General features: G+C 41.1%; 1 protein-coding gene and 1 long non-coding RNA gene across 7 annotated transcripts in view; one reads left to right on the top strand and one right to left on the bottom strand.

Annotated features, from left to right (window-relative positions):
• The window catches only part of IL1RAP (interleukin 1 receptor accessory protein), a 127962-nt gene that overhangs the window by 97947 nt on the left and 3064 nt on the right, over positions 1–26951 (bottom strand). The gene's annotated exons all lie outside the window — the stretch shown is intronic.
• On the top strand, positions 1473–26951 carry LOC102151704. 2 transcript variants are annotated; one of them, XR_005383908.1, is made up of 3 exons: positions 1473–1735; positions 18034–18199; positions 26616–26951. It is a non-coding gene; the product is annotated as an uncharacterized LOC102151704 (long non-coding RNA). The 2 variants fall into 2 exon arrangements; XR_005383909.1 differs by lacking the exon at positions 26616–26951 and adding an exon at positions 19441–19608.

Below are 26951 nucleotides of genomic sequence, written 5' to 3'. Positions count from 1 at the left end.
AAAGACCATCGTCAAATCAGAACATAAGACACCACGGATAAAGAGTCAGAAAACAGAGGGGAGCTCTTATTTCTCCAATTAGAAAAGGAGACAACACATAAAGGGACCAGGCAAGTAACCCTTTCACCTCTGTGACCTGCATATATGTTAGAAAAATTTAAAGTGTGATTATTTTTAATTGGTCTGCCTTTCTCTGAAAAAGAGAAAGAGAAAAATGCATATATCCATTAGACTGACCTAAAAACCAGGTGTGTTGGTTTGTTTGTTTTTTCATGTAAATACTTCCTTCCATCCACCAATGCTTGAAAAACAGACGAAAGTTGTTCTCCAAAGCCAAAAGAAGCAATGCTTACCACATCACAGACAAGAAGGCGGTAGAAGCCTTAGGTCAGTTTTGACTGCCATGAGGATATCTCTAATGGATGACTGATGACAAGGACCAAATCAATTTTCCCACACAGCACAACTAAATTCTATTTCCCTGATGTCCCTCTGTAAGGCATTCTGGATCCTCTAGAATCTGGTGCCACAACTTCTCATCCGACCCTCTTCAAAACCCTCCTCACAAAACCCAGACTCCAGCCACAGGCTCATACAGATGGTGCTATAAATCACCTTGCCTTCCTTCCCTTTTAGTCATTCCTCCTGTTTGGAATGACCTGCATTCCCCTCTTCACATGCACAAACCTGCCTACCCTTCACGACCTATTTGCAAAAGCATTTCCTGCATGAAATGTCCCTGCCTGTCTTAGCCTGATACAATTTATCCCTTCTCCCTACAACTTTGCCTTATGGTCCCAGTAATGTAATTCTCTACTCTGTACCACTATTAAGTGTATGTGTTTTGCCTCCTGAGATCCTTGAGAAGAGGGTCTACCTCTGATGAATGTTTCTCTCACAGAGGGTAGTGTGAAGCCTTGCACACAGAAAGTGCTCTTGGGACTGAAGGACTGTGGTCTCCTGAATACAGTAATTCTACAGGCTGTTTCTCAGTCTCGAAAAATACTATAACTCTGTCATTTGTTTTCCACACGTCTGGTCTCTCAACACTCATTTTTTTCTCCAGATCGTCTGTAGGGAGGTGTTTTCTCACTAAAATCTGTCAGACAATTTACAGGAATGCCTTGGGACTGTCATCTGCTCTACCAGTGTGGTTATGCCTTATGCTACGGATATTTGCATTTATCCTGTGCATGATGCCACTGACCAAGTGAGACCCCACAGAGCTCCTGCCCAAGAGTCCACATAGGAAACTAGCCTCGGAATATTATTCAATTTGGATTCATGATGTCTGACTCAACATTATTGCAGCTCATGATTTTTTTTGGTGACGGTGAAATGCCCTGAGCATGCTGCTGCTGGGCAAAAAAGAAATCCCCTTCTTCCTAACTGTACATGTTCCAGTGGATGACTGTATTTCTAACTGCCATTCCTAACTCCTTGGAAGCTCTGAGGAAGCACCTAGGTTAGAAAGGAAGAACCGGTAGGAGGAATAACAGACATTCTTTTGGCCACTCCCTATCACTCCCAAACCCTGAACTCTGGAGTGTTTACCCAAAGCATGATTTTTGGGTCAGAAGAGAAGTGTGAACAGGAACCGGAGGGAAACAGAGTGGAGAGGTAATTAGCCAAGCCAGGACCATATGTGGAGAGGAGAGAACCCCAGGAAAGTTAACTTTGAGAACCGTACTTCTTCATTCAACAGCTATTTTCCAAACCCTACTATATATACCAGGTACTTCTCTCAACCAGAATAAGTCATGCTTTCAGTGTGTGGCGCTTCTTCTCATGTCTTATTTTATTTGATACTCATGGCATTTATTCAGAAAGAAGTATAATTTTCCTGTTTTACAGATGAAGAAATTAGGTGCAAAAAAGTGAAGTGTCCTACTCAAGCTATCAGGGCAATCACATCGCAGAGTTGGTTTTAAATAAGGTTCTCTGATTGCAGCAGAATGCTGACCGATTCTTCTGCATCATCCTCTCCAACGCCCATGGCAGCCTATGAGTGAAATGGGGGAAGGAAGTGTTCAATATTTAGCTTGCTATGTTTCACAAAACAACCCAAAAGATCAATTAAAAACAATAAAGATTCACTGGAGCAAAGGTCATGGGCAATGCTGGGCCGCATTGGTAAAATCCCTGAATGATAAGCAAAAACTATGTCACTCGAAAAGTGTTTTTTCTTTCTTTCTTTCTTTTCTTTTCTTTTTTTTTTTTTTTTTTTTTTACTACTTTGCAAGTAATGGAGTGGCACAAATGAGGTGTTTCTGGGAACTGCACAGACGTAGATTATTTGTAATTAGTGTAGCATCACTTGTGTGAATGGGGGCACCACATTGAAAGGTTTTAGAGTTCTTTTTCCAAGTCAGTTTCCCAAGAAAACACCTTTGTGTTCCAAATCCTGGGCAAACAGAACTCTACTTATCGCTATAAGCAGGATATTGAAATTTCACGGGCAGTTTTTAATAGGTAGGTTAAAATGCTAATGATGGTGGTTGCCAGGGGCTGGAGGGCAGAGGATATAGGAAGTTAGTGTTTAAAGGGTATGGTTTCTGTTGAAACTTGGAATGATGAGAAAGTTCTGGAGATGGGTGGTGGAAACAGTTGCACCACAACAGGAATGTACTTACTGCCACAGAAGTGTGTATTTAGAAATGCATAAGATAGTAAATTTTATAAATATTTTACCACAATAAAAGTTAAAAATTAGAAAATGCTAATATATTTTCAAATCAGATTCCATTATGAAGGTATATAATTTGTGATACAAAGACAAAAGCAAACTTCAGTTGAATCTCTGATTGATCACCAACTCGGAAAAAAATGACTTTACTCCTGAACTGCGTAAGTTAAACATACTAAAATGTGTTCTCGCCTCTGTAAGAACAAATACAAATTAAAAATAAGAGACTTAATTCTCCTTGAAAATAGGGGAAGAGATCCCCCCAGCCATCCATCCCCACCCGCGCTTTTTGTCAGAGCATTTACTTTAGAAAACTAGAAATTTTAGGTATTTTCCCCCTTTCTTTGTGTATATAAATTCTTTTGAAGACTAGATAGGTCTTTTGCCACCTTTGTGACACAAAAATATCTTTCTCAAAGACCTGGGGGCTATTTCTTAGAAACGTAAACATCAAGATAGAGGCACTGCCTCTAGTTTCTGTTGGAGAGCAGATGCTTAACTTTGGTGGGGTACCTTGCTCTAAATTACAAAACTACTTCCTGTCAGATCCAGCAATCCCACTACTGGGAATTTATCAAAAACAGCTGAAATCAGGATCTCAAAGATATATCTTCACTCCTGTACTCATTGTAGCACTATTTACAATAGCCAAGACACAGAGAAAACCTAAATGCCCAACCACAAATGAATAGATAGAGAAAATGTGGTATATAAAGGCAAATCTCAGCCTTAAAAAGGAGGAAATTCTGGGATCACAGAAAAGAAGGAAATATGGGACAACATGGATGAACTTTGAGGATATTATGCTAAGTGAAGTAACCCAATCACAGAAAGACAAATGCTGCATGATTCTACTTCTAAGAGATGTCTGTAATATTCAACTTCACAGAATCAGTGTTGTAATGTGGCTGTAGGAGAAGGAAAATGTAAGCTATTAATCAATGGGCACAAGGTTTCAGTTAAGAAAGATGGATCCTAGAGATCTGCCAAATAACATTGTACCTACTGTCAACAATAATATACTGTACACACACAAATTGGTAAAAAGCGTAGATCTTATTTTAAGTACTCTTACCAGAATAAAATGCAATTTAAAAAAAATAAAGACATGAGAAATTTTTCATTTGGATAAAACCAATTAACAATTACCAAGGATGAACCACGCATGACAAATGATGATACCAAGTCCTCCTACTTGAATACAAGTTGTAGTTTATCTTGAAAACATGTATGCAATGAGCTGTTTGGCCATATGAAAGGAGATTTCTTTTGTTTTTGCTACCTCTTGGTAGTTTGCCTGTGATGTGCTTCATATTCTGGTTTAAAGCTTACCTAATAATAAAAGTGTTGTTTTTTTTTTTTTCTCTTTTACAATTGTGGAATGGATTTCTGGGTTGAGACATTTCTTTTTTTTTTTTTTTAAGATTGTATTTTTATTTACTCATGAGAGACACAGAGAGAGACAGAGACATAGGCAGAGGGAGAAGCAGGCTCCATGCAGGGAGCCCGATGAGGGACTCCCTGCATGAAGCCTGGATCCCAGGATCCCGGGATCACACCCTGAACTGAAGGCAGACGTTCAATCACTGAGACATCCAGGTTCCCCTGGGTTGAGATTTCATTCTTAATTATATTTCTCCAACTGTATATAAAACTCTAGCATCTATACTATAAAACTTATAATTTTCAGTACAATTAATTTTGGGGGGAAAAAAACTAAAGCACAGACACACATGAGAGAAAAGGCTGTCATTATTACAAACTGTCAGGAAAACTAAGAGAAATAGCCAAATGAGCTTATAGAAGAAAAGGAAAAGATATTTTAAAATAATGAGTATGATAGTTACAAAAGCCAATAATAGTGAAAGGGTACGTCCAGGACAGGAAGAAATTTCCTTACACAAGCTCATGAAAAAGTTTTGTAAAATTACTTCCAAAAAGAGAATTCTATGCCTTCAACAAAGACAAAAAAATGCAAAGACAAAAGGGAAGAAAGGCAAAGAGATCAGAAGGAGGGAGGGATGGAGGGAGAGAGAAAGGGAAAATGTGGATGTGGCTAACATAATCAGAACTCACAGAAACTCGTCCTTCAATTTCTAATGAACTTCTTTCCATGTCTGCACACCCTGGATTTCTCTAAACAAAAACTGTGTGAAATTTTGTTATATGTTTGGTAGTATTTATCCCCTTCTACCTTGTACTATGGATATTTCTGTATACGTTTCATGTGTTCTATTTCATTGTGAGCACCTTAAGGGCTTGAAGGCAAAACAAATTTTTCTTTTTTTATAATTCTTGTTTACATCCATTACAATGTCACATGGAGAGCACAGAACTAGGAAATATCTTCTAAATAAATTAATGAATATAAGTAGGAAGAAATATTCAAACAACTTCCATAATCTTCCTTAAAATGAATGAAACAAGCATTACACATTCAAGATTTATTTTTAATAAAAGGAAAAAATAGCAGGTGTTCACCGGGCTTGTTCTTATTTGGGTCAAATAATCACCTGCTTAGTTATTTACTTACTCTATTTTTATTTTGTTTATAATTATATTATTTATATGACTATATTTATTCTACTTTTACTTGATTGATCATGTTTGCTGACATTTTTATTTTATTTAATTATTTGTTTTAGCTTATATAACCATTTAATGTATTTACTTTTATTTATATTTATTGTAATTTTACTAATTATACTGAGCAGTTTTATGAAGGAGCAGGGACATCACCAGAATCACACAATACAGAAGTCTGATTATAGGAAAAATGAGTGAAATGAATAAGAAAACTATAAAACAAAGATGTGGAGACTTGAAGACCGGACAATAAGAAAAACAATAATGCCAGCAACATAGGCAAGATGGAGATGTAGGGGGAAAGAATCTGAAGAGAATCTGTAAGAGAATATAAAAGAAGCCCTTTTGAAATTGTGAAGCTCCTCGCTTTCCAAATTTTCAAAAAGCAAATATAATCAACTAAAACAATGTTATTTTCCTGAGATCAGATGCACCAAAATAGGATTCTAGACCTTACTCTGACCTTGTGATTAGGCTCCCAATTCTTAAATCAAATACACAATTATGCCAGTTGTACAGATTTTTTTTTTAACTCTATCAATAAAATGTCAATACAAAGTGTTTCTCTATGCCTTAGATATAATCCTTTGGACAGCGCAATCCCATGAGCTTCTGAAAGCTCAAATACACCATTATCATCGAGGCACTTTTCAAAGAAGTGAGATGGAGAAAACAGATTTGATCCCGAGGCAAGCCCTTTTGTGCCAGGGTCTGTAAAACCTGACCACAGCCCTGGCAGGCCTGGGACCATTTGAAAGATATCTTGCTGACAAGAATCATGAAAATGCCTTTTACTCAGGTATTTCCCTCACATATCCAAGCTCATTGAAAGCAGGCGCTTTCATTCAACAACACACACTGAAGGGTTTCTCCTGTGTGCAAAGCCATCCACCCTGCCCTGCAGACAAAAGATGAGAAAGACACAGTCTCTGATCACAAGACATGGTCTATCAGAATCCACTGACACAAAAGCAATCAAGTGAAAGGCAAAGTTAGATATCTGTTCTAAGGCAGCACTTCTTGAATAGTAATGTGCATAAGGATGATCTGGAGATCTTGGTAAAATGGAGATTCTGATTCACTATGTCTAGGACAAGGCTTGAGATTCTGAGTTTCTAGTCACCTCCAGAGGCTGTTGCTGCTGTGCCACAAATCACAGAATGAGAAGCAACAGTCTAATTGATAAAGTGCCAACAAAGGGCTATGGAAATGCTAAGTTAGAAGTGATTCCTTCTAGCTGATAGATTCAGAGAGGTTCCACAGAGAAGATTCTGCATGTAAACAGGCAGAGATTCAGATGTAATAGATGGGTGTGTCTGTGCAGGTAGGTGAAGACTGCAAGGACCACACAGAGGAGGGGGCGGAGTGTAGAGGAGAGGAAGCAAGGAGAGGAGAGCCAGAATTGCAAGAACAGAAAATAAATTGAGCAAAGTACTGAAAGCAGAAGGATGAATAAACTATTTAGAGAAAAGCAAGATATCTGGTAAGACTAGAGTGTAACCTACAAAGTGGGTGAAAAGGACTTATGGGAAATAGGTCTGGAATGATCAGTAAGGAAGAAATGATGGGAATTACATGGATTTGACTCTGAGAGGAGAGGACAGGATGTCTGACCACCAAGAAAGAAGGGAAGTAAAGTCCAGCTGTTAAGCAGAATAAAACATCCTAGGATGTAGGTCTGGTCTAAAGCTATTCATATTGCACATTTGGCCATTTATAACTACGTACCCAAATCTACTATTGTTGTTTAGTATAATTGCCTTTCTGCCAATCATAGCCTATTCTCAGCCAAATAACCTTTCTTCAAACAAAACTGTGCAGGACCGAAACAAAATATGGCCTGTCCCAAGCTTTTACAGTGTCTGCAAATGACAACCCTAAACTCAAGTAGTGGCTCGGTGGAATCAGAAAGCATTTATTTTATTCTCAAAACCTGATAATATCCAGAAATATTTCATAATGAAATATCTTGGAAAAAGAAGCTAAATGAGGTTCATCCCGGGTATCATATAAGCTGATGAATCACTGAACTCTACCTCTGAAACTAATAATACACTATATGTTAATTAATTGAAGTTAATTTTTTTTTTTTAAAGAGTATATAGGCAGCTAGCATGGAAAGGGACAGCACAGTCAACGCATGGTGGCACAGGACGGGGGGCTCACACGATGCCTAGAAAGTTCTAGTAAACTGCCAAACCCCTAATGGACAAGTTCATTGCCTCCTCTGCCAACATTATTAGTGATAAGAAAAAGAAAAGAAAAGGTATCTAAAATACCTAACGTAAAATATCTAATAAATCCTCTATCAGTATTTGTTTGTGTCTGTCCAAATCAGTAGAATCAGTAAATGTCATGAGGACTCTTTGGGACAGGATATGAGTCTCACTTAGCAAGAAATTCCATGTGAATTCTTTAAATAAGTCTGGAAGTAGTCAAAAACATAAAAACATTAAAAATCACCCATAGATACATAAATGAATAGATATGTGATAAAGCAGATGTTAAATAACATTAGTAGTAGAATCAAGGTATCGGTTATATGAGTGCTCACTGTAACAGATTTTCAACTTCGCTGCATGCTTTTAGATTTACATAATACAATGTTAGAGGAAAATTACTAATAATCCTATTATCAATCTTATTACCACCCTTATAAAAATTATAGTAGGTAAGAAGTGAAAACATTATGTTCCCCTCTCTGCTTTTTTCAGCATCCTTAATCCTACTCCGAACATAATTACATGTAACGCCTACATTTAGATTTTTACATTTTTTGTATATAATTTTCTCTTTATTTTTCTTTTTACAAAAAAAAATGAATCATGTATGGATCTACAAGTTGCTTCTTTAAAAAAAAAAAGATTTTATTTATTTATTCATGAGAGATACAGAAAGAAAGGCAGAGACATAGGCAGAAGAAGAACCAGGCTCCCTGTGGGGAGTCTGACGTGGGACTCAATCCCAGGACCTCAGGATCAAGAACCACTGAGCCACCCAGGTGCCCCAAGTTGCTTCTTTTATTTAGCAACATATCATTGACATGTATCTACATCAGTTCATATAATTATACTTCACTCCTTTTAATGGCTAAATACCATTCCATTAGCCAACTATTGCATAGTGTATTTAACCATAACCCTATTGATGACATTTTGATTATTTTCAGAACTTTGCTCTTTTCATATCACATTTAGGCTTGTGGTGATTTTAGTATAAATAGAAAAAAAAATCCATCGATCACTGGCATCTACAGAGAAGACCACAGTGAAAATCTGAAGTGGTTCTAGTGGCTAAGAAACATAACATCTAAAAAGGGATGGAAGCAAAATACACAGGATCAAAGGCATATGGTTACCTCAACAGTGGGTAACTCAGTTACTGGGCATTGTCAGTTATCAGCAAATACCCAGTAGCTAACAACTAGGCAAACTAATCCTCTAAATATTCACCAGAATGACTTCTGTACCAACTTAAAAAATTAATCAACTTCACTTCAAGTGCCCTCAGATCCTCATTCCAATAACTTGCTTTTCTGAGTCCTTATGCCAAAGCACAGAAGAAAAGTAAATTTGGATGGAAGGCAAAAGGCTTTTATAAGTAGGCATGTTGATGGCAGTGAGAAACTTGAGCTATTTAAAACAAACAAAAAAAGTCAAAAACAAAACAATAATAAACAGTGATATGGAGTCTGGGGCCATTTTGGGTTAGAGTCTTACATCTTTAAACAGGCCCTGAGGACATCACATGCACAGTAAAAAATAATTGATGTTCAAAAATCATGGCCCTGAATTATTAATTAAAGGTATAATTTCTCAGGATACTCGCTATAGGACAGCTGTGTGGTATGGAATATACTTTAGAAAGACATACTATTAAAAGAGTTGCAACAAGATCTTTGACGTCAGAAGACTGGGGAAGGCCTTGAGCTAATCACCAGACAGAACCACAAAACAAAAGCACAAAGATCACATGATTGATCCAAGGTCGTTGGAAATGATCAGAGCCTATGATCCAGGAGAGGTGGTGAATCTTCTGCCCCTGTGTTTGCGGCCACCCCACGACCACAAAATTGTCAATGAGGAACTGCAGCCTTAATTTTTCATAGTGCTCTACAACCCAGAAAGTACCTATCCTGGAATCTTTGCAGAGAACTGAGGTTTAATCTTAAAGAAATACTGTGATAGGAGATGTGAAAGTGAGTGGTCCTGCTGGAGAACAGAGAGTGAGTTATAAGGCACAGTTTTCCTTGGAGAAGTAGAACTTCTAGACCCCTTCTAGAGGGGAAAGAAAGGCAGTGTTCATTGGCAAGGAAGAGGGCTGCACAAAAGCAAACTTATGTCCAACAAATTAAGCATGGGAAAAACAAGTTGTATGTGTGCGTGTGTGTGTGCGTGCGTGCATCTCCTTGCTAGCATGTATTTACGGTCACCAAAGTATTGTTTAGGATCATTCAACTTTGAGAATCTAGCCTGATTCTTTCTCTACATAGTCATCCTTGCTAAATAAACAGAATAGGAGATGTATTCGAAAGAGAAATGCTCAAGGAATCAGGAGATGGCCATTCAAGGCTCTGTGTAACTCTGAACAAGGGCCTTAGGGTTGTTAGGGGTAAAGTGGGTGAAATGAATCTGAAGATCTCGAAGTTTCCTCGCAGCTATGACTCATGTTTCTAGTCAGGTCTTAGCAAATAGAAATGAGACACGTAGGGGAAATCCAAATACCATGCAGTGCGCAATAGAGACAAAATTTCACATATTTGCATCAAAGGCTTGTTGCAACAAAGGCTTTCTGAGCCCTGTTTAAAATAGAGGACTTCTTTCCTTAAGCTCTATCCTCCTCTTGGTTGGTTTTTAAATTCTTTCCCTCTTTTTCTATCTTCTTATCAAGATGACCTCTAGAAAAGCAGAAGCCTTGGAAGTCAGATGATAGTATTTGGACATTATTTGGGAAACAAGAATCAAGGAAGGAGCAGCGACTTTCGTGAGGTCAAGAGCTTACTTGTGAAAACGTGGGATTGCTTTTGATTCCCAGTTCACACTTCCCTCTGATAAAGCCATGTTGCCTCCCAACTCTGAAAAACTACTAGGAAATAGAACTGTCCCCCTAAAAATAATACACCATTCATATCCCCGGGAAAAGTCATGTCTAAACAGGCAGTGGTCCTGTGTCAGAGGAAGACAGCTACTCGGGCACAGGAAAAAAAGCCAGCTGCTAGGGAAGCTAAAGCCCCTGTTGTCTTCCCACGACTCTGTGAAGATTTATGGTGTACATGGGGAATCCTGGCCAAACTACCTCCAGGCACTGTTGGACCAGATCCCTAAAGGAGTCCTCGCAGCTATGAAGTTTTTAACATGTTTACCTGCTGGGCACCAGACAGCTGTGAGTTCCTGAAGCTTCCCTGTAAGGAATAAGACTTGGTACTTTGAGATATTCAAACATGAAAGATTTGAGCAAAATATACTTAGCTATAACATTTCATTAAAAAAAAAAAAAAGTTGGGATCCCTGGGTGGCGCAGCGGTTTGGCGCCTGCCTTTGGCCCAGGGCGCGATCCTGGAGACCCGGGATCGAATCCCACGTCGGGCTCCCGGTGCATGGAGCCTGCTTCTCCCTCGGCCTGTGTCTCTGCCTCTCTCTCTCTCTCTCTCTGTGACTATCATAAATAAATAAAAATTGAAAAAAAATATTAAAAAAAAAAAAAGTTGAACTGGGTTGGAGATTGGTAGTCTTTGTAAATCCCAAGTGGGGGAGAAAAATCTCTAGATTTAGTGGGAAAGCACTGCCTCTTCTTACATACAGCACTGGTTGTCTGACCTGGCTGCTAGTTTTGGTTAAGTCCCTTTTTATTCTTTTCAATTAAAGCTGTTAGTCAACTTCTGGGTACTTCCTATCATTGTACCACTCCTTCCTTCAAGAACCTGGGCAGGGGGATCCCTGGGTGGTTCAGTGGTTTGGCGCCTGCCTTTGGCCCAGGGCGCGATCCTAGAGACCCAGGATCGAGTCCCGCATCGGGCTCCCTGCGTGGATCCTGCTTCTCCCTCTGCCTGTGTCTCTGCCTCTCTCTATATATATGTCTATCATAAATAAATAAAAATAAATCTTAAAAATAAAAAAGAAACTGGGCAGTGTCTCAATTCGGACACTAAATCAGGAGGATTCAGTGTTTTGGTGGACAGTCCCAGCTTTGCGAAGATTAAGTAGTAAAGCCTAATAGAAAGAAAGAGAAGAAAGAAAAAGAAGAAAGAAAGAAAAGAAGAAGAAAGAAGAAAGAAAGAAAGAAGAAAGAAAGAAAGAAAGAAAGAAGAAATAAAGAAGAAAGAAAGAAAGAAGAGACGAAAGAGAGAGACAGATACTTAGAGAAAGAACATAGAACCACACTCTCGCCCGCCCTCAAGCGCACGCCCACCCCGACAAAATACCCGCCAGACCCTCCCCTACCATCCCTCCAAGCCCTCACCTCCTCCTCCCACCTCCCCGCCCGCCACTCCTCCCTCCCCTCCCTCCCTCCCTCCCCTCCCTCCCTCCCTCCCTCCCTCCCTCCCTAAAGAAGCCCGCCCCTACAATCCCACAAGAAAGCACCTAAGAAAAGAAAAAGAAAGCAATAAAGCAAGCAGCAGCCTGGGTTGCTCATGTGTTGAGCATCTGCCTTTGGCTCAGGGTGAGATCCTGGGGTCCTGGGATCAAGTCCTGCATTGGGCTCACTTGGGGACTCTACTTCTCCCTCTGCCTGTGTCTCTGTCTCTCTCTTTGGGTCTCTCATGAATAAATAAAATAGAAAAAAAAGAAAAGAGAAGAAAAGAAAAGAAAGAAAATAAAAGAAAAGAAAGGAAAGAAAAGAAGAAAAAAAAAAGAAAAGGAAAAGAACAGAAAAAAGAAACGAAAAAAGACAAGAAAAGAAATCAAGAAAATCCCATAAAGAAAAACCCGCAAAGAAAGAAAGGAAGAACCCTGACTCCCTTCCCTACTTCCCTTCCCTTCAATTTCCTTCTCTCCATCCCCTCCCCTAACGACAGCAAAGACAAGAACGAAACAGAAAATACAAAAAAGAAAAGACAGAAGAAAAGAAAAAAAAAGAAAGAAAAAAGGAAAGAAAATCGAGGGGGAGAAGAAAGGAGCTTTGCCCTCCTGATATCCTGGGCTGCAAGCGGCTCTCCTTTGAAATGACTAGAAGAAACTGCTCTCAAAGACACTTTCTCATATGCTGCCAGCTGCAGAGGGGCGATTTCTCAGGGGAGGCTTGTCTGGGCTGACTAGGACTGGTTTCGGGGTGTGTCTCCATGCCTCCAAGAGGCCTGCCCTGGGCAAGACTGCATTCATTAGTAATTTAAAAAAATTTAAAAATCCAGAGCTGGCAGCCAGCGGGAGGTTTTCCTACACGGATGTGGACCTCCCACGTGCTCCAGTCACAGACACCCCTGGGCCGGGAGAGGTCCCCGACGGATCGGTGCCAGGCCCAGACACAAGTCCTCCATTCTGACACGGAGTGCTGCCAAGCGGGGAAGAACCACATCCTTCCTCATCCTAAGGCCCCTGCTTAAATCGAGCGGTTGTTCGAAGGGGAAAAGCACAAGGGGGGAGGGAGGAGGCGACATCACTAGTTGGTGTTAATTATAACAAGGGGAAACCTTTATTCCCAATATGAAGTTTCTAAGTGAATTCAACACAGAATCTCAGGGCCGGAAAGGCCCTCGAATATCATTTGGATTCGAACTTTTTCCGAAATTCAAATATCCCTGTAACATCCTTGCCAAGTGGACGCGCAGTCCCTCTTTAAATATCTCTAGCGATGGTGAACTCATTACCAAGTCAGTTTTCATATGGCCTGAACTGTACTAAGTGTCTCCTTATGCTGAGCTGGGCTCCGATCCCCCGGAATTTGTACCTATTTGTCCTGGTTGAGGTCCCTGGTGCCCAATCGGAAGCCTCCCTCTCTCCTCCACAGACACCTGAGGACATTCACCCCAGCGGCTCTGGTGTCTGAAAGCAGCCTTGCCATATTTCCATAGACCTCACTTTGCAAAATGGGAGACTAGGGCTTTTGCAAAGCACTTGTTCCCTTCCTTGCTCCTCTAAACCTCAAAGGTAAGGAGAGGATACTGAGAAAATGAAAAGCTCATTAGAACAAGAAGATGGGAGTCAATGGATTAAGGTGCTTCCTGTACTATTTAGGCTTAAAAGGAAATTGAAAAAGGAAAAGAGGAAGCAATTGGATCAGGAGGTTAGCTCATCCAGGCAGGGTTTCCGGGGAACTGTCAGACCCATCAGTGTAGTAAGTGAACATCTGTCCCATATGGCTCACGTACCCCAAGGCAAACGGGACGGGGCCACGGGACAGAGGGCACATCCCCACACAGTGAAGCAAAGCGCCAAGTTTCAGCATGGGCTTTGGACTCCACAGACTGGACTCACCTCCTCTGGAGTTATGCCAGCTTCTTAATCACACCGACTCTCCGTTGCCTGATGGGCGGACGGGTCAGTAAAGCATCTCAGGGAATCAGGGATGAGGATTATGTGAGTTAATATCACAAAGCACGTGGCACACAGTAAACACTCAGATTTCTGACCTATTATTATTATTATTATTATTATTATTATTATTATTACTAGAAGTCTAGCCTTCAATTCCCCAGAACTTTTGCCTACACAGTGTAGCAATGCAGGAGGCAGAAAACCCATGTATCTGGTAGGGTGAAATGAGGTCAGTTGTCACGTGGGAGGCCAAAGGCAGGAGAAGCAGCATATTTTGGTGGAAAGTACACTGCACCAGAACTTAGAAGACCAGTTACAGAATCTTGGCTCACTGTAGACAAGACACATCCCTCTCTGTCGGATTGGCAGAGCCAGGGGCTTAGCCTTCTTGACCCAAACTTTCTAGTATTCTCAGAGAACCATTACAAGTACTCTGTGTAAAGACAAGTAGGAAGATTTGATTTCTGTATGCCTCCCCTGGACCATGTGTCCATATCAGTAACTGCAAAAATCCTTCACACCCCAAAGCACAGAACCTGACGCTGTCACCCCAATTTGGTGAGCCTTAAGGATCCCTTTAAGAGGACAAAGCACTTCAGAGGTGCACTGAGTAGAGGTTATAGGTTTTGTATTCAGTCGCTGTTGCCATCTCAGCAGATACAGCATTAGGCGTGTGTGTTTCAAATAAGTCAAGACAAGTGCATGAGTTCTGCTGTGTTTCAACAAGTAGGAAGCCAGGAAATGTGTTTTATAAACATTTGGGAGTATGTGCTTGGAAACGCTGATAGGAAAGACTTACAGAATGACCTAAGTCAAAGAAGTACGGATCTCCTGGGGGTGTTACAGTACCTGTTCACATACGCTTTGGTGATGAAGTCCTTCTTTACCCTGCGTTTGGTGTTCTGTGCTTCGATGGAAAGCCCAACCTCACTCCTCACCCCTGGGACTCCTGGGCTCTAGCCAATCTGCGTAACTAGCTCCCTGAAGCCTCCGATTGCTCTCACCTCTGTGAGCCTTTACGGTAGAGGTTGGCAAACTGTGGCCCATGGCCAAATCACTCCCCGCACGTCTGTTGTTGTATTGCTTGTAAGGTGAAAACACTTGTTACCTTTTAAACGATTGAAAAATAAATAAAAATAAAAAAAAATAAACGATTGAAGAATTTAAAAGAGTAATATTTTGTGACGTGAAAATTGTGCGACTTTCACACAAAATTGGGCAAGGGGTTGAGGAATCAGACAGCTGGAACTATAGCACTGGGGTTACAAAAAGACCTTAGAGGTAATGAAGTCTAAAAACTATGGGCAGATTTAGAACAGGGACACAGAAGAATCAGGAATGTGCCCCAAGAAGATTATCAGTCAGTGGTGCATAGAGTGAAATGGAGGGATGAGCCGTTTGAAAGGTTTCCATTGAATCTATGGAAGTGCGGTGAGTTCTCGAATCGAGAGCTAAGTGGTCACTCGATGATTATCACAATCTCTGAGCTTCAGTTTTGCCACTTAGGCCAATTTGGACCAAACTGACCTTGCAGAGTCGTTGAGATAAGGGACGTGTAAGTAATTTGCAAATTGTTAAGCACTTGGACAAACAGGACGGAGTACTCTTACGACTACTCACTAAAGCCAAAAAGCACCATCTTACTAAATTAAATAAGTGATGTCTATTTTTATAGGATCTTCCTCTCAAAATGATATTGACATGGTTGCATACGCCAGTTTCATTTCCGTCAATGTTCCAATTACATATGCACTTTTTCTTGCTTTTCACATACTGGAAGCAGAGTCATCAGGGAATTTTAAAGAACTGCTATCAAGGTATGCCATAAGGATATTACAGTCAACATATTAGCCATAGGTCAAATCACCTTGGCTTGCAATTGTACACGAACATTTTTAATTCTCAGGATGATCTCGAACAATCACTTACGATAGATTCTAAGTCACTTTCCAGGGTGAAAATAGAAGAATGAAAATTTTCTTGCCTGGATTATTATACTAGGATGCTCATTAATTGCCCCACCAATTCCTTTCCTAAGCTCCAGTGCTATGACAGCAAGCATCAGACCTGTCTTTTAAACAGACATAGATCTGATAGCGTCCCTCCCTTGCTCAAGCATATGCAATGCTTCTCCTTGCCGTACAGGTTTAAGTGCAAATTCCTCAAGAGAGTATTTAAGGTCCTCAAAAATAGGGCTTTGACTCAACTTTTTAAAGTATGATCTTCAACGACCCCGGTGCTCAAAAACCATCACCCAGTCAAACTGGGCTCTCCCCAACCAAGGCACGAGCTTCCCACCTTCACTTTATGTTTTCCTCCTTTTCCCTTTATCCAGAGCACCACTCATGGTTTTTAACTGTGTCAGTTTAGTTCACCTGGAATTATGTTTTCCAGAATCCCCTTCTCTGTATGGTTCTTAGTTAGGGGTAGCCACAGGGAAATGTGCATGCAATTTGGATGGGAGAAGTACAGCAGTATCCATTGCTTTGCGAGGGCCCCTCTAGGCCCTGGGTACTAGTGCCTCTCACATACCTAACTGTTGATCTGGTGGTTGACCTCCTAACAGGGGGGCAGCAGGCATGTGCCATCATGCCGTCAGCTCCTGGTAGATCTCTCTTCAACCTCTCCAAGTCCAAGGCCAGGCAGGTGCAGAGCTCTGTGGCTATGCCCACCAGCTCCCTCTGCAGGCCACCCACATCATCTAGATTAGGTACAGTGAGAGACAGTTAAGGGTTGCAGTTTGTCCTCATGGGCTCCAGGTTGCTCTCTCTTCCCCTTTACATCCAGCTTTTCTTCCTAACCACCTGCCTACCATGGGTGGCAACACTCTTCCACAGACTTCTTTGCCATCTTCTTCTCAGGGTCCTAAGCTAATGACATTTTCTCATCTCCCATTGTCCCCTTTTGAGGCTTTGATTGGGGCCAGCTTCAGCCCCCATTGTAGGTATAATCCTTATGATAAATCCCATATTCTATATCATCCACCCATTTCATTTAAGCTCCTTGGTTCGACCCTAACTCGCACACTGCTTTTTCCCCACTAGTCTATGTCAAAAACCTGCCATCAATTCAAGAGTCACTTCAAACACCATTTCCTCATAAACCTCTTCCTGAGTGACATGGTTGTCTCTTTAAACCATAAACCTATTTTTCCATATATCTTTTAAAGTTATGTTATATATTCTGACTCTCTTCCAAATATTATACACGTTGTATTGCAAACCCCTATGAATATCTTACCTTCAAAATGATCTATAAATTCTTATTCTTTGGGGGCTGTGTTTGTGCAACTATATTTTAACCTCCATATCTCACTAGTGTCTTGCCTGCAAAAGATTCTCAGCAAATGCTTATGGCCCAAAAGAGTAAATGAATTATCAGTGCTACCATTCCCTTTTCAGGATCACAGGTAACTAAATCCCCGTGCACTGTATATGGTATAGCCTCACTTGTATGGAGACTGCCCTGTAGCCACTTTACCTTTCCATTCCCTTCTCTCAGAGAAGAGACTATCTAATCTGAATGTAACTAACCCTGTTTATTTTTATCATACACTCAGTTCTAACAAAACTCATCAGCTTGCTCCCTAGTCTATAGTAAAGCGGAAATAGATAATTATATGGGGGAATGGAGAGAAAGCTGCTAGAGCAAGACATGCTGAAAGCAAGAAAAAAAATAGCAGACAATGAAAGAGAGAGAGGACAGAAAATTTGTGAAAATCAGATTACACAAATTTAAAAGTATATGGGTCTAGGGCCATTTAGTACATAGGTAAATGATCTCATCTCAATAAATTTTAAAGGAATTAGTCTGCTCCAATGAGCTGTCTTGAATCACCAAGATTAAGTAATGCCACATATCTTAGAATAATCGCCTTCTGAAATTATTTTTAAAACAAAAATTTTGAAAGAAAGTTACGTACTGAATTCAAGCTGTTTTTTAAATAATCTCGTAGCACCTCCCATTCTCAGGGGGGAAAATGGGTGTTTTTTTAAATTTTGTCATGCATTCATTCAACAAATATATAGTGAGTGTCAACTATGATTTAGGCACTGTCCTCATGTTTGTGTGTGTATGTAAGTATGTTGTGTATGTGGACCTTTCCGCCAAGGAAATCGTCAAACTTGGGAGATGTGGGATGATAAAAGCTACACCTTTTAAATATCTCACAAAGAAAAAACAAACAAAAAAAGGTCATTGTAAGTCAGCACCATATTGGTTTCTTACAAAGAAGCAAGCAAATGCAATCAACAAAAAAGGACTGAGTTCATTGTTACTGGTTTCTTCTAGGGCAAAATAAACTGTCAACTAGAATGAAGTTTCTTGCCTTCCCTACACAACCTTTGCCTCATTTCTCTGCCAAACATCTCTTAACTGCAGGGAAGGTCCCTGGAGACTCCAATGGTGCTGCAACCCTGCACAATTTGCTTTGGAAGAAAACTATGGCAAAACACAGGTAAGAAATATTTGATTTTTTCACAGCCTCCCTGATACACATATGGAGGCAACTATAACGCTCTTGAATTTTTTTCCTCCTGGTTTAAAACTAAATTTTAAAATTTATATAAGGTTGCAGTAGGATTGAGTGAGATAATAAAAATAAAGCATTCAGCACAGCTCCTGGCACACAAGAAGCACTGGATCAATATTAGTGATTATAACTAGCAAGAGGTCCTAAACTTTCAGCAAGCTCTATAAATTAGCCTCATTAAGTGTTATCTAGGGTAAAATTTCAGCATCTTCTGTTTTCCCTTTGCCACCCGGAATGTTCTGGAGCCATCACTGGAATACAAAATAACTTTCCAGCAAGTCAAGTCTTGCTGGGGAGAAGGATGGGCAGACTAAGAAGTACTGTCTGTAGGTATGTCTGGAAGAGAGACAGACAAGGCCGTCCTACAACATCTTTGCTCCCACATCATTCCACAGGACTGGCCCTTCTACCTGCAGAAGTTCTCTGCTGAGGATAAGGTACCAGAACAGGTCCTAGAACAAAATAAGTATCACTAATTATATGACTGGAACTTTGGCTCTGATTTTTTAAAGGAAGTTAATAAAATAAGCACAACTGAAAAACTGCCTGAGTATTTAAGTGTAAGCATGTTTGCAGAGGTTATTTTAGTTCAAAAAATAATAAAAATAGCTCAAATGGACTGAGCACTAATTACGTTCCAGGCCCTGTGCTAAGCGCTTTATGTACATACTTAATCCTAACAACGCTTCTATTCTCGTGCCAACAATACAGATGAGGACACAGGTTTAAAGATGTTAAGTAAATTTACCACATCCCAGAGGTAGTCAGTAGCATTACCCTACATACATTGTCTCAGTGTAAAATCCACATTTTTACCACTACATGCTATTGAAATGATACGACCTGAAAGAACGGGTCACGTGTTCATTCAATGATTCAATGCATTTATTGAACTATCCCTTCATATGAGTCACCATGAAGTGGGACGAATAGACATGAATAAAATATTCAGAGTCACTTACAATCAGAAAGCAGAATGGTATAGTGGTTACGTTTGCCCCAAATTCAGATACTGGCTCTACCGCTAACCAATTGTGACTTTGAGGCTCAAAGAGAAGTAATAGAGGATAAAGTTATTCTTTGGTTTCAATAAGCTAATATTTGTAAAGCACTTGCAAGATGCCCGGCACATGTTAGCAAGCTGTTTTTCATTTATATTATTACAGGCAACATGAGACTATATATGCGTAGCCCAGTAAAGACTTCATGGAGAAGATCTTATCTTGAAGAGTTCAGCGCCGTTTAGATTTGTAGAGTCAGAAAGAAGAAATTGATCTTACATGGAATTAAATTTGCCTTTCATATGCTCACTCCTCAATTCATCAGATTTCAGATGCTGGTACTGAAAATCTTGTAAGGAATTGGCTCTGGGTCCAATGTTTTGAGGGACTGATGACATAAAACACCTCCACAAGAATTGTAAAATTTCCAGCTGAATTGAATTGTGCAACAGTGCATACATTTTCATACATTTCCACATTGTATGTGGAAATAAGAATGATATCGTTTGAGGGGCGCCTGGGTGGTTCAGTCGGTTAAGCATCCGACTCTCGATTTTGGCTCACATCATGATCTCAGGATCCTGAGATCAAGCCCTGCGTCAGGCTCCCCACTCAGCAGGGAGTCTGCTGCAGATTCTCTCTCTCTCTCTCTCTCTCTCTCTCTCCCCCCCCCTTGGGCCCCTCCCCCCTGCTCTCTCTCTCCCTTTCTCCCTAAAAGATTTTATTTATTTATTTGAGAGAAAGACAGCATGAGAGAGAGAAAGAACACAAGCAGGGGAGGGGCAGAGGGAGAAGCAGGCTCCCCGCTGAACAAGGAGCCTGATGCGGGACTCGATCTCAGGACACTGGAAGACCCAGGGAGCATGACCTGAGCTGAAGGCAGACACTTAACCAACTGAGCCACCCAGGCGCCCCTCTCTTTCTCTCTCAATTTTTTTTTTTTTAAAGATGATATCATTTGAGAAACAGCAAAGGAATCTGGTTTTGCTTACTTTGCCTGTGTGTGTGTGTGTGTGTGTGTGTGTGTGTGTGTGTTTGCTTTGAGACATTCTAATGGAAAGGTCTATGAATGACAGATCAATGAAACGGAACTGTCTTTCTCCTCTGTTCATAGGACCCTATACGAGATCAAAGCAGTTTAACCACTCACCTTATACATAAATCCTTCCATCTTCCTTCACTCTCTGTTTAAGGCTCCAAATACGTCAAACCTGGTCACCACCCTACTTCAATCCTTTCGGTGATCTCCTGCTGCATTTTGCATAAAATCCCAACTCCTTCTCATGGCCTACAAGAAAGCCTCCTGTGGCCCCGGCTTATTTTAGGATCTTATTTCCACCACTGCTCTTCCTGTCACCTGGCCCCTGTCACCTCAACCATGATATCAGACCAGCATGGCTCCTTCACAGGCTTTTCCATTAATTCAAATGTCACCTTTTCTAGGGCAATTTTCAGCACAAACACACATATGCATATATATGTGTTTAAGTGTACATATGTGTGTATAGATGTCTGTGTACAAAACAAGTTTTTTTATTTCAATATTACATATATAATTTATTTTCTTGTCCAGTTCCATCTCTTTCTTTCTACCCCTTGAGAACAAATAATTATACTAACACCTATCTAGGAATTTATTTATTCATCATTTATTTATGATTAAGCAGATGCTGTTCGCTGGGCCTGTTCATGGGATATAGCAGGCAGCAGGGTCTCTGGTCTTGTGGGTGTTATGTTCTCATGGGAGGTGAACTAGACTTAAACAATCGATAGACTAAGTAAATTAATTAAATCATATGTGGAAGCTGACAAAGGGAAAGCAGAATGGGTCCGTGAGATGAGCACTGGGCATGGGTGGAGATGGGAGGCAGGATGCAGAGCAATTTTATATACAGCAATTCACTCAGCCTTCACTGAGAGGATATTTGAGCAAAAGCTTCATGAAGATGAAAGAGTTAGCTTTGCGGTTATTTGAGCAACTAGGGCAGAGAGGAAACAATGCAAACCATACCTGGCTTTACAAGGTATTTTAAAGACTGGCTTACACACTGAGTGAAATAGCGTGTGGTTTCTTGTGCCAGTCCACTGTTCTGGGAATTTCATTTGTATTAATGGACTTAGTCATCACAGCGATCCAATAAGTTATATATTGTGTTTACCTCATTTCACAAAAAGAAATTAAGTAGGTAACTTGCCCAGGATTATACAAATGGAGCCAGAATATGAACCTATGTAACAAAACTCCAGACCCCTACAATATACTGCCTCTTGGTCTAGAAAATTCTGATCCAATGATTCTGAGACTTCAGTGCAGAGGCCCTAGCTGCCTGCTTCCTTAACAAGCTGTCCAGATGTCTCCATGCACCACATGTACATGGTCCATGCACCACAATTTCTCAGCAGTCCGATTCATCTCCCACATGAAAACTTTCCAGATATTTTAAAGTAAACATCACGCTCACTTCCCATCCTTACCATCCCCACTGTTTGTCAAATTGGGAAAAATTTCCTTAGATCAGTGGAAGCATCTACTCAATAACACTCCCTCTCCATCTGTGTTTCATGTGAATTTCATCATCTGGATGAGGATTTGGGGTAAACAACAATGTTGAATGAGCAGAGGAATGAGTGTTTATTGAGGGCCCTTTGGGTGTCAGGTTTTAAGTGCTAGGGACTTATATATTTTATCTGACTTTAACCTCGGTAATATATACAAATATATAGATACAGGTACAGATATCGATATAGATGTGCATCTATCCAGGAGATAGCTAGACTATGCTAATTACCATTTCTCAGATGAGGAAACTAAGTCTGCACAGGCTAAGCAAGCAGTATCTAGGATTCAATGACTCTAAAGCCAGCCAACTTTTCACCACCCACTCTAACCATTCAATCCCCAACTCCTGCAATTGTTTCATTCCATAATTGGAAACCGAAGTCTGATCTTCCAGAAAAGTGCTATTTAGTGTGTATTTCCACTCTCCAGCATCCATCATTTCTGTAAGTTGAAAGAACTCCTATATTTATTCAATGAGAGCCAAGCTTCTTCCATGGGCACTAAATTAGCTCAAAAGAAGAAAGCAAAAAATATGCACTCATAATGCTAAAATTCAAATGAAAGCCAAATATTTTATCTCTTTATTTCTTTGTAGAAGATTATGGTGATTAATGGTGATACAGAGCTTGCTTTATATAAAAAGGCTCTCTTTTCATTTCCCAAACAATAAATGTCAGTGTGTATAACCCAGCCATCTATTTTCTCTTCCCACCCCCAAACCTGGATCCTGAAGGGAAAAAGGTTACAGGTCATGGGCATATAGCAGAATCACATCCTGAAGGACATGTCTGTGTGGACTCCCAGTGCAGCACTCAGTCATGAGTCTCACTGAGGACAAGGAAGCTGCTGGTATCTGGGACTTGGGCACCCCACACGCCATGCTGTGTGCCTGCCTCTGTGGGAAAGAACAGGGCAGCTCTTCTCTTAGCTTTTCATGGTATCTCCCCAGTCATTACAATACAGGCACAGATTCATAGACTACCTAAGACTACCTTAGACTACCTTATTCATAGACTACCGTATTCAAATTTGGCTCCTTGTCCAAATTTCTCATTTTAGAAGTGAGAAAAAGGACTCTGAGAAGGAAAAGCAATTAACCAGTAGTGAGGCTGTTGGACTGAATCATTAAAGGGGGAAAAACCCACATAAGTTGGAGTTAGAAAGCTGAGGTCCATGTCCCAGCTCCACGATTTGCTTGCTGTGTGGCCTTAGCAATATTTAGACTCTCAGACTCAGGAGGTCAATGGTATGAGCAACACGTGCCTTTAGTTACCTCAGGTTTTGTAAAAAAAAAAAAAAAAAAAAAAAAAAAAATGTGTGTGTGTGTGTGTGTGTGTGTATAACAATCATTTTGAGGGCTTAAAGTTCTACATAAACTAAAACCGTTATTATTTGAACCTAAGTCTTGTACTTTCTATTCCAATATCTGTTTGGGCATGCAACTGAATATCATCGCAGCCGTTAATCATAATAAAGGTTAAATTCCCCATGCACCAGGCCCTTAATAAATGTTATGGCATATGACTGACACCTGTCAAAAGCCTGATGAAATGGGTTTTATTATCCCCTTTTACAGATGATGAAAATAAAGCAGAGACAGAACAAAGACTTTGTCCAAAGTCACACGCAGGGAAGTTGGTCTCGTGCTAAAGCTTATGAATGTTACATAGCCACAATTTTAGGTTACCATAGCATCTAACCATAACTGGCTTAAGGAACTGTGTTATCTATGAAAAGACCGCTTTTCAGATATCAGTTTATAAAATGACAGGTTACGTTTTCTGTTGGCTTTAGCATTGGTTGGGAAACGAGGAAACCAGTGTAATCATAAGGACTTATGTGCCAGACAGGTAGAAACCAGAGGCTTCTCCTGGATATAGGCTAGATATAAAAGGTCACCTGTCTTTACTCCAATTATATCAAATAATGGCTGGCCAGATACACATTCTTCATCACTTTTAGAAATCTTGAGATCGAAGTTCATCACAGCTGCCCACTTCCCTGGAAACTTCCTACTTTCTTTCAGGTAATTAATTTATGACACTTGACACTGGCCTTGCCGTCAATATATGCAAGCAGCACTTCCTTCCCTGTGTTTGCTGCAAAACACCCTTCATTACTAGGATAAAAATGTCCTTTATCCATCATTGAGCCAGTGATGGCCAACCTTCTTAAAGTCTGTGACTCCTTAGCATTTTTCTGATTTGGTGACCATAACATTAATGGAAATGAAAGCTACCTTCCAAGCCTATAGAGACAGCCTCTGAGATAATTAATCATATAATTAAGTGTGAGAAAAACTAGAAGGCCAGTGCTGGGCCTACCTAACACAGTATGAAGCCATCATTCACTTAACTCTGCACTTTTTATAAATAAGGCACTGTTGCTATGTGCCTTGGCTACTTAGGTGCTATTCAGAGACTTGGATAAGAACACATAGGGACAAATTACTGGCCCAGAGTGAAAACAAGCCAATAAATTTTTAAAATCACAATAGAGAAAGAGAGAAGATGGTAGAAGCATTTCGAGGGGTCCCATGGCCTGGGAAGGATAGGATTCCAGCAGCAGGCGTAGGAAGGTAGAGGAGGAGAGGACAGGGCTGCCGAGGCGGTATGGTGTCAGGACACAGGGAGGGGACATTCCCGGATCTAGCTACACAAATCCTCCAACTTTATGGTGTTGGGTCTAGCAAATGTGGTACAGTAGACCAAACGCCTTTGCACTCAGGCACACACCAGTTCTAGTTCTTACTAACTGACTAACCTTGAGCCAGTCTGTAAGTCTCCCTGTGCCTTAGCTCTTTCATCTGTAAAAGGCAGACAATAATATATAACTGAGAGTTCGTTTTATGCTTAAGTGAAATGACAGGAGTGCACGCACCAATGAATGCTGATTTCCTTTGCCCTCCTCTTTTTGACCGGAAAATAGATCTCTTGGCATAAAACATTAGGGCATTTTCTCTTTATTCTCCTTTCCCCTTCTAGCCTCAAATTTCACAAAGAGATACGGAGACAGAATTTCAGAGCTGAATCTTTAAAAAAAAATTTTTTTATTTATCTATTTGAGAGAGAGAAAGAGCAAACATGAGCAGGGGTGGGGCGTGGGGGGAGGGAGACGCAGGCTCTCCCACTGAGCAGGGAGCCCAGTGCCATGGGGGGTTGCGGGCATGCGGGGCTGGATCCCAGGACCCTGAGATCATGACCTGAGCTGAAGGCAGAAGCTTAACTGACTGAGCCACCCAGGCATCTCAGTTGAAAGGAATCTTAAAAATAACATTGTATTGCAGCAGAAGAACTTTGGGGATCATCCGCTAGAGCTTCCTCACATTTGAGGCCCAGCACCAGAGACTTCTCAAGTCATAGGCAAGGGAAGACCCCAATCAGAATGGCAGGATGGAGATGGGGGGGGTGTCCTCACCCAAGCCCTCAGTCCTAGTCCAGAGGCCACACAATTTCAGGTCTTTCTCACCTTCTTAACCTCGCTGAGCTTCAGCTGCCTCCAAAAACACACAGGATCATTGCAAGGATTCAATGAGGTGATACCCATAAAGCACTCAGTACGATCCATGATGGAGTTCAGGAGAGAGTAGCTATTAAATTCTGATTTTCACAATTTAACAGACAAATAAACTGAAAGAACCAATGGCAGAAGAAATAATTTGTGTTTATTAAATGCCTCCCGTGAATAAGGTGCTGGGGTAGGGACCCCAGCTTCCGGGCAGGCGTTGGGGCCCTTGTGTCCTGGCTGAGGAGCCTGAGGCCCACCGCAGTACACTAACTTGCCTCGGGGACCTGTCAGACGCTACAGCTCCACGCTGCCTCTGGTGCCAGAGCTAAGGCACAATCAAGTCAGGCTACCAGGAGGTCTCCCCATCAAGGCCACAACCCCATCAGTGCACTCTCACTTCCTAAAAAAAAAAAGAAAACAAACAAACCCTGAGCCAATGAATAGCTAACCTGAATTACCACCACCACCCCCCCCAAATATCAGGTGTCAAATGTTCTGTAACTTTCCCATTCTTTGGGGGTTTTATTTCTCTCCCAGAACAATCTCCAAAATGGGCAAAGAGCACAGTAGGTGGCTCTCTGTAATATTTCACGGGCAAGGCGACAGTGACTCACCAGATCCTACATCTGTGTCACCAGCAGAAGCCTTGACAAAGTTGAGCAACAAATGAAACTGTGTGTGTGTTTGCAGATAACCTTTATTTTCTTTCTTTCCTCCTCTGCCTCCTCTGCTGATTTCCTCCAGCCACATTCTGCTGTTCTAACAGTGCCAGGTAAGACGACGCTAACTGGCTACCTTTTGGCAAAAGCAAACATATGCTTCCAAATGCCAAAAGCAAGGAGCAAAACGTTTCTCCCAGAAACTGCATTTGCAAGCCTGCCTGCTTGCTGCAGAGAAACCTGACGGCCTGTGGGGAGTCTCAACGGATAAATGGCCCCATTGCCTGGGCCAGAAACAGATCTGTTCATTTTCCTACAGAAGCCTGCAGCCATCAGTTCCCACAGGGAGGACTGAGGCTCCAGACCAGTGATCAGCACTGCCAGCAAGCGGCGAGTGGTCTTTTCTGCAAATGCTGCCTCTGTATACTGCTCTCTATTCCATCCTGCACCCACAGAATCAGGGGCAGAGAGAAGAACACTCTGGCCACTCATGATATTTGTTCCTCAATCTTCCTACTGCCCTGTGAATTAGCACAAGGATGACAGAAGGAAAAAAAAAACACTCAGAACAGGAAGAAATATGTAATATCATTCTGAACTTTATGTCTTCACAGGTCCCTTCATTTTAGGAGTGGAAGGTGCTCTACATCAAATGCAGAAGAGTAGGAAGATTGCCTTAGAGATCCGGGCTTTTGAACTTCCTCTCCGGAGAGCTGGCCTTGCTAACCTCCAAAGAGCCTGTTTATAGATTGTTCGCTCAGCAAGGAAATATGCTCTTCGGGACAGAAAGGATACCCTGCAGTCACCAGCCCAATAAAATCAACTTAACTAACATAAATTGTTAAAGAACTCATTGGAGAGGTGACGGGGTGTGACAGGAAAAGCCCTTAACTAGAAGTTACAAGGTGGGAACTGTACTCCCAGGGCTGAAACGTAATAACCATGTGACT

This window comes from Canis lupus, chromosome 34 (assembly GCF_011100685.1).
Source record: "Canis lupus familiaris isolate Mischka breed German Shepherd chromosome 34, alternate assembly UU_Cfam_GSD_1.0, whole genome shotgun sequence".
Taxonomy (NCBI): domain Eukaryota; kingdom Metazoa; phylum Chordata; class Mammalia; order Carnivora; family Canidae; genus Canis; species Canis lupus.
The sequence above is the reverse complement of the archived record's forward strand: the minus strand, read 5'-3'. Positions and strand labels throughout refer to the sequence as shown.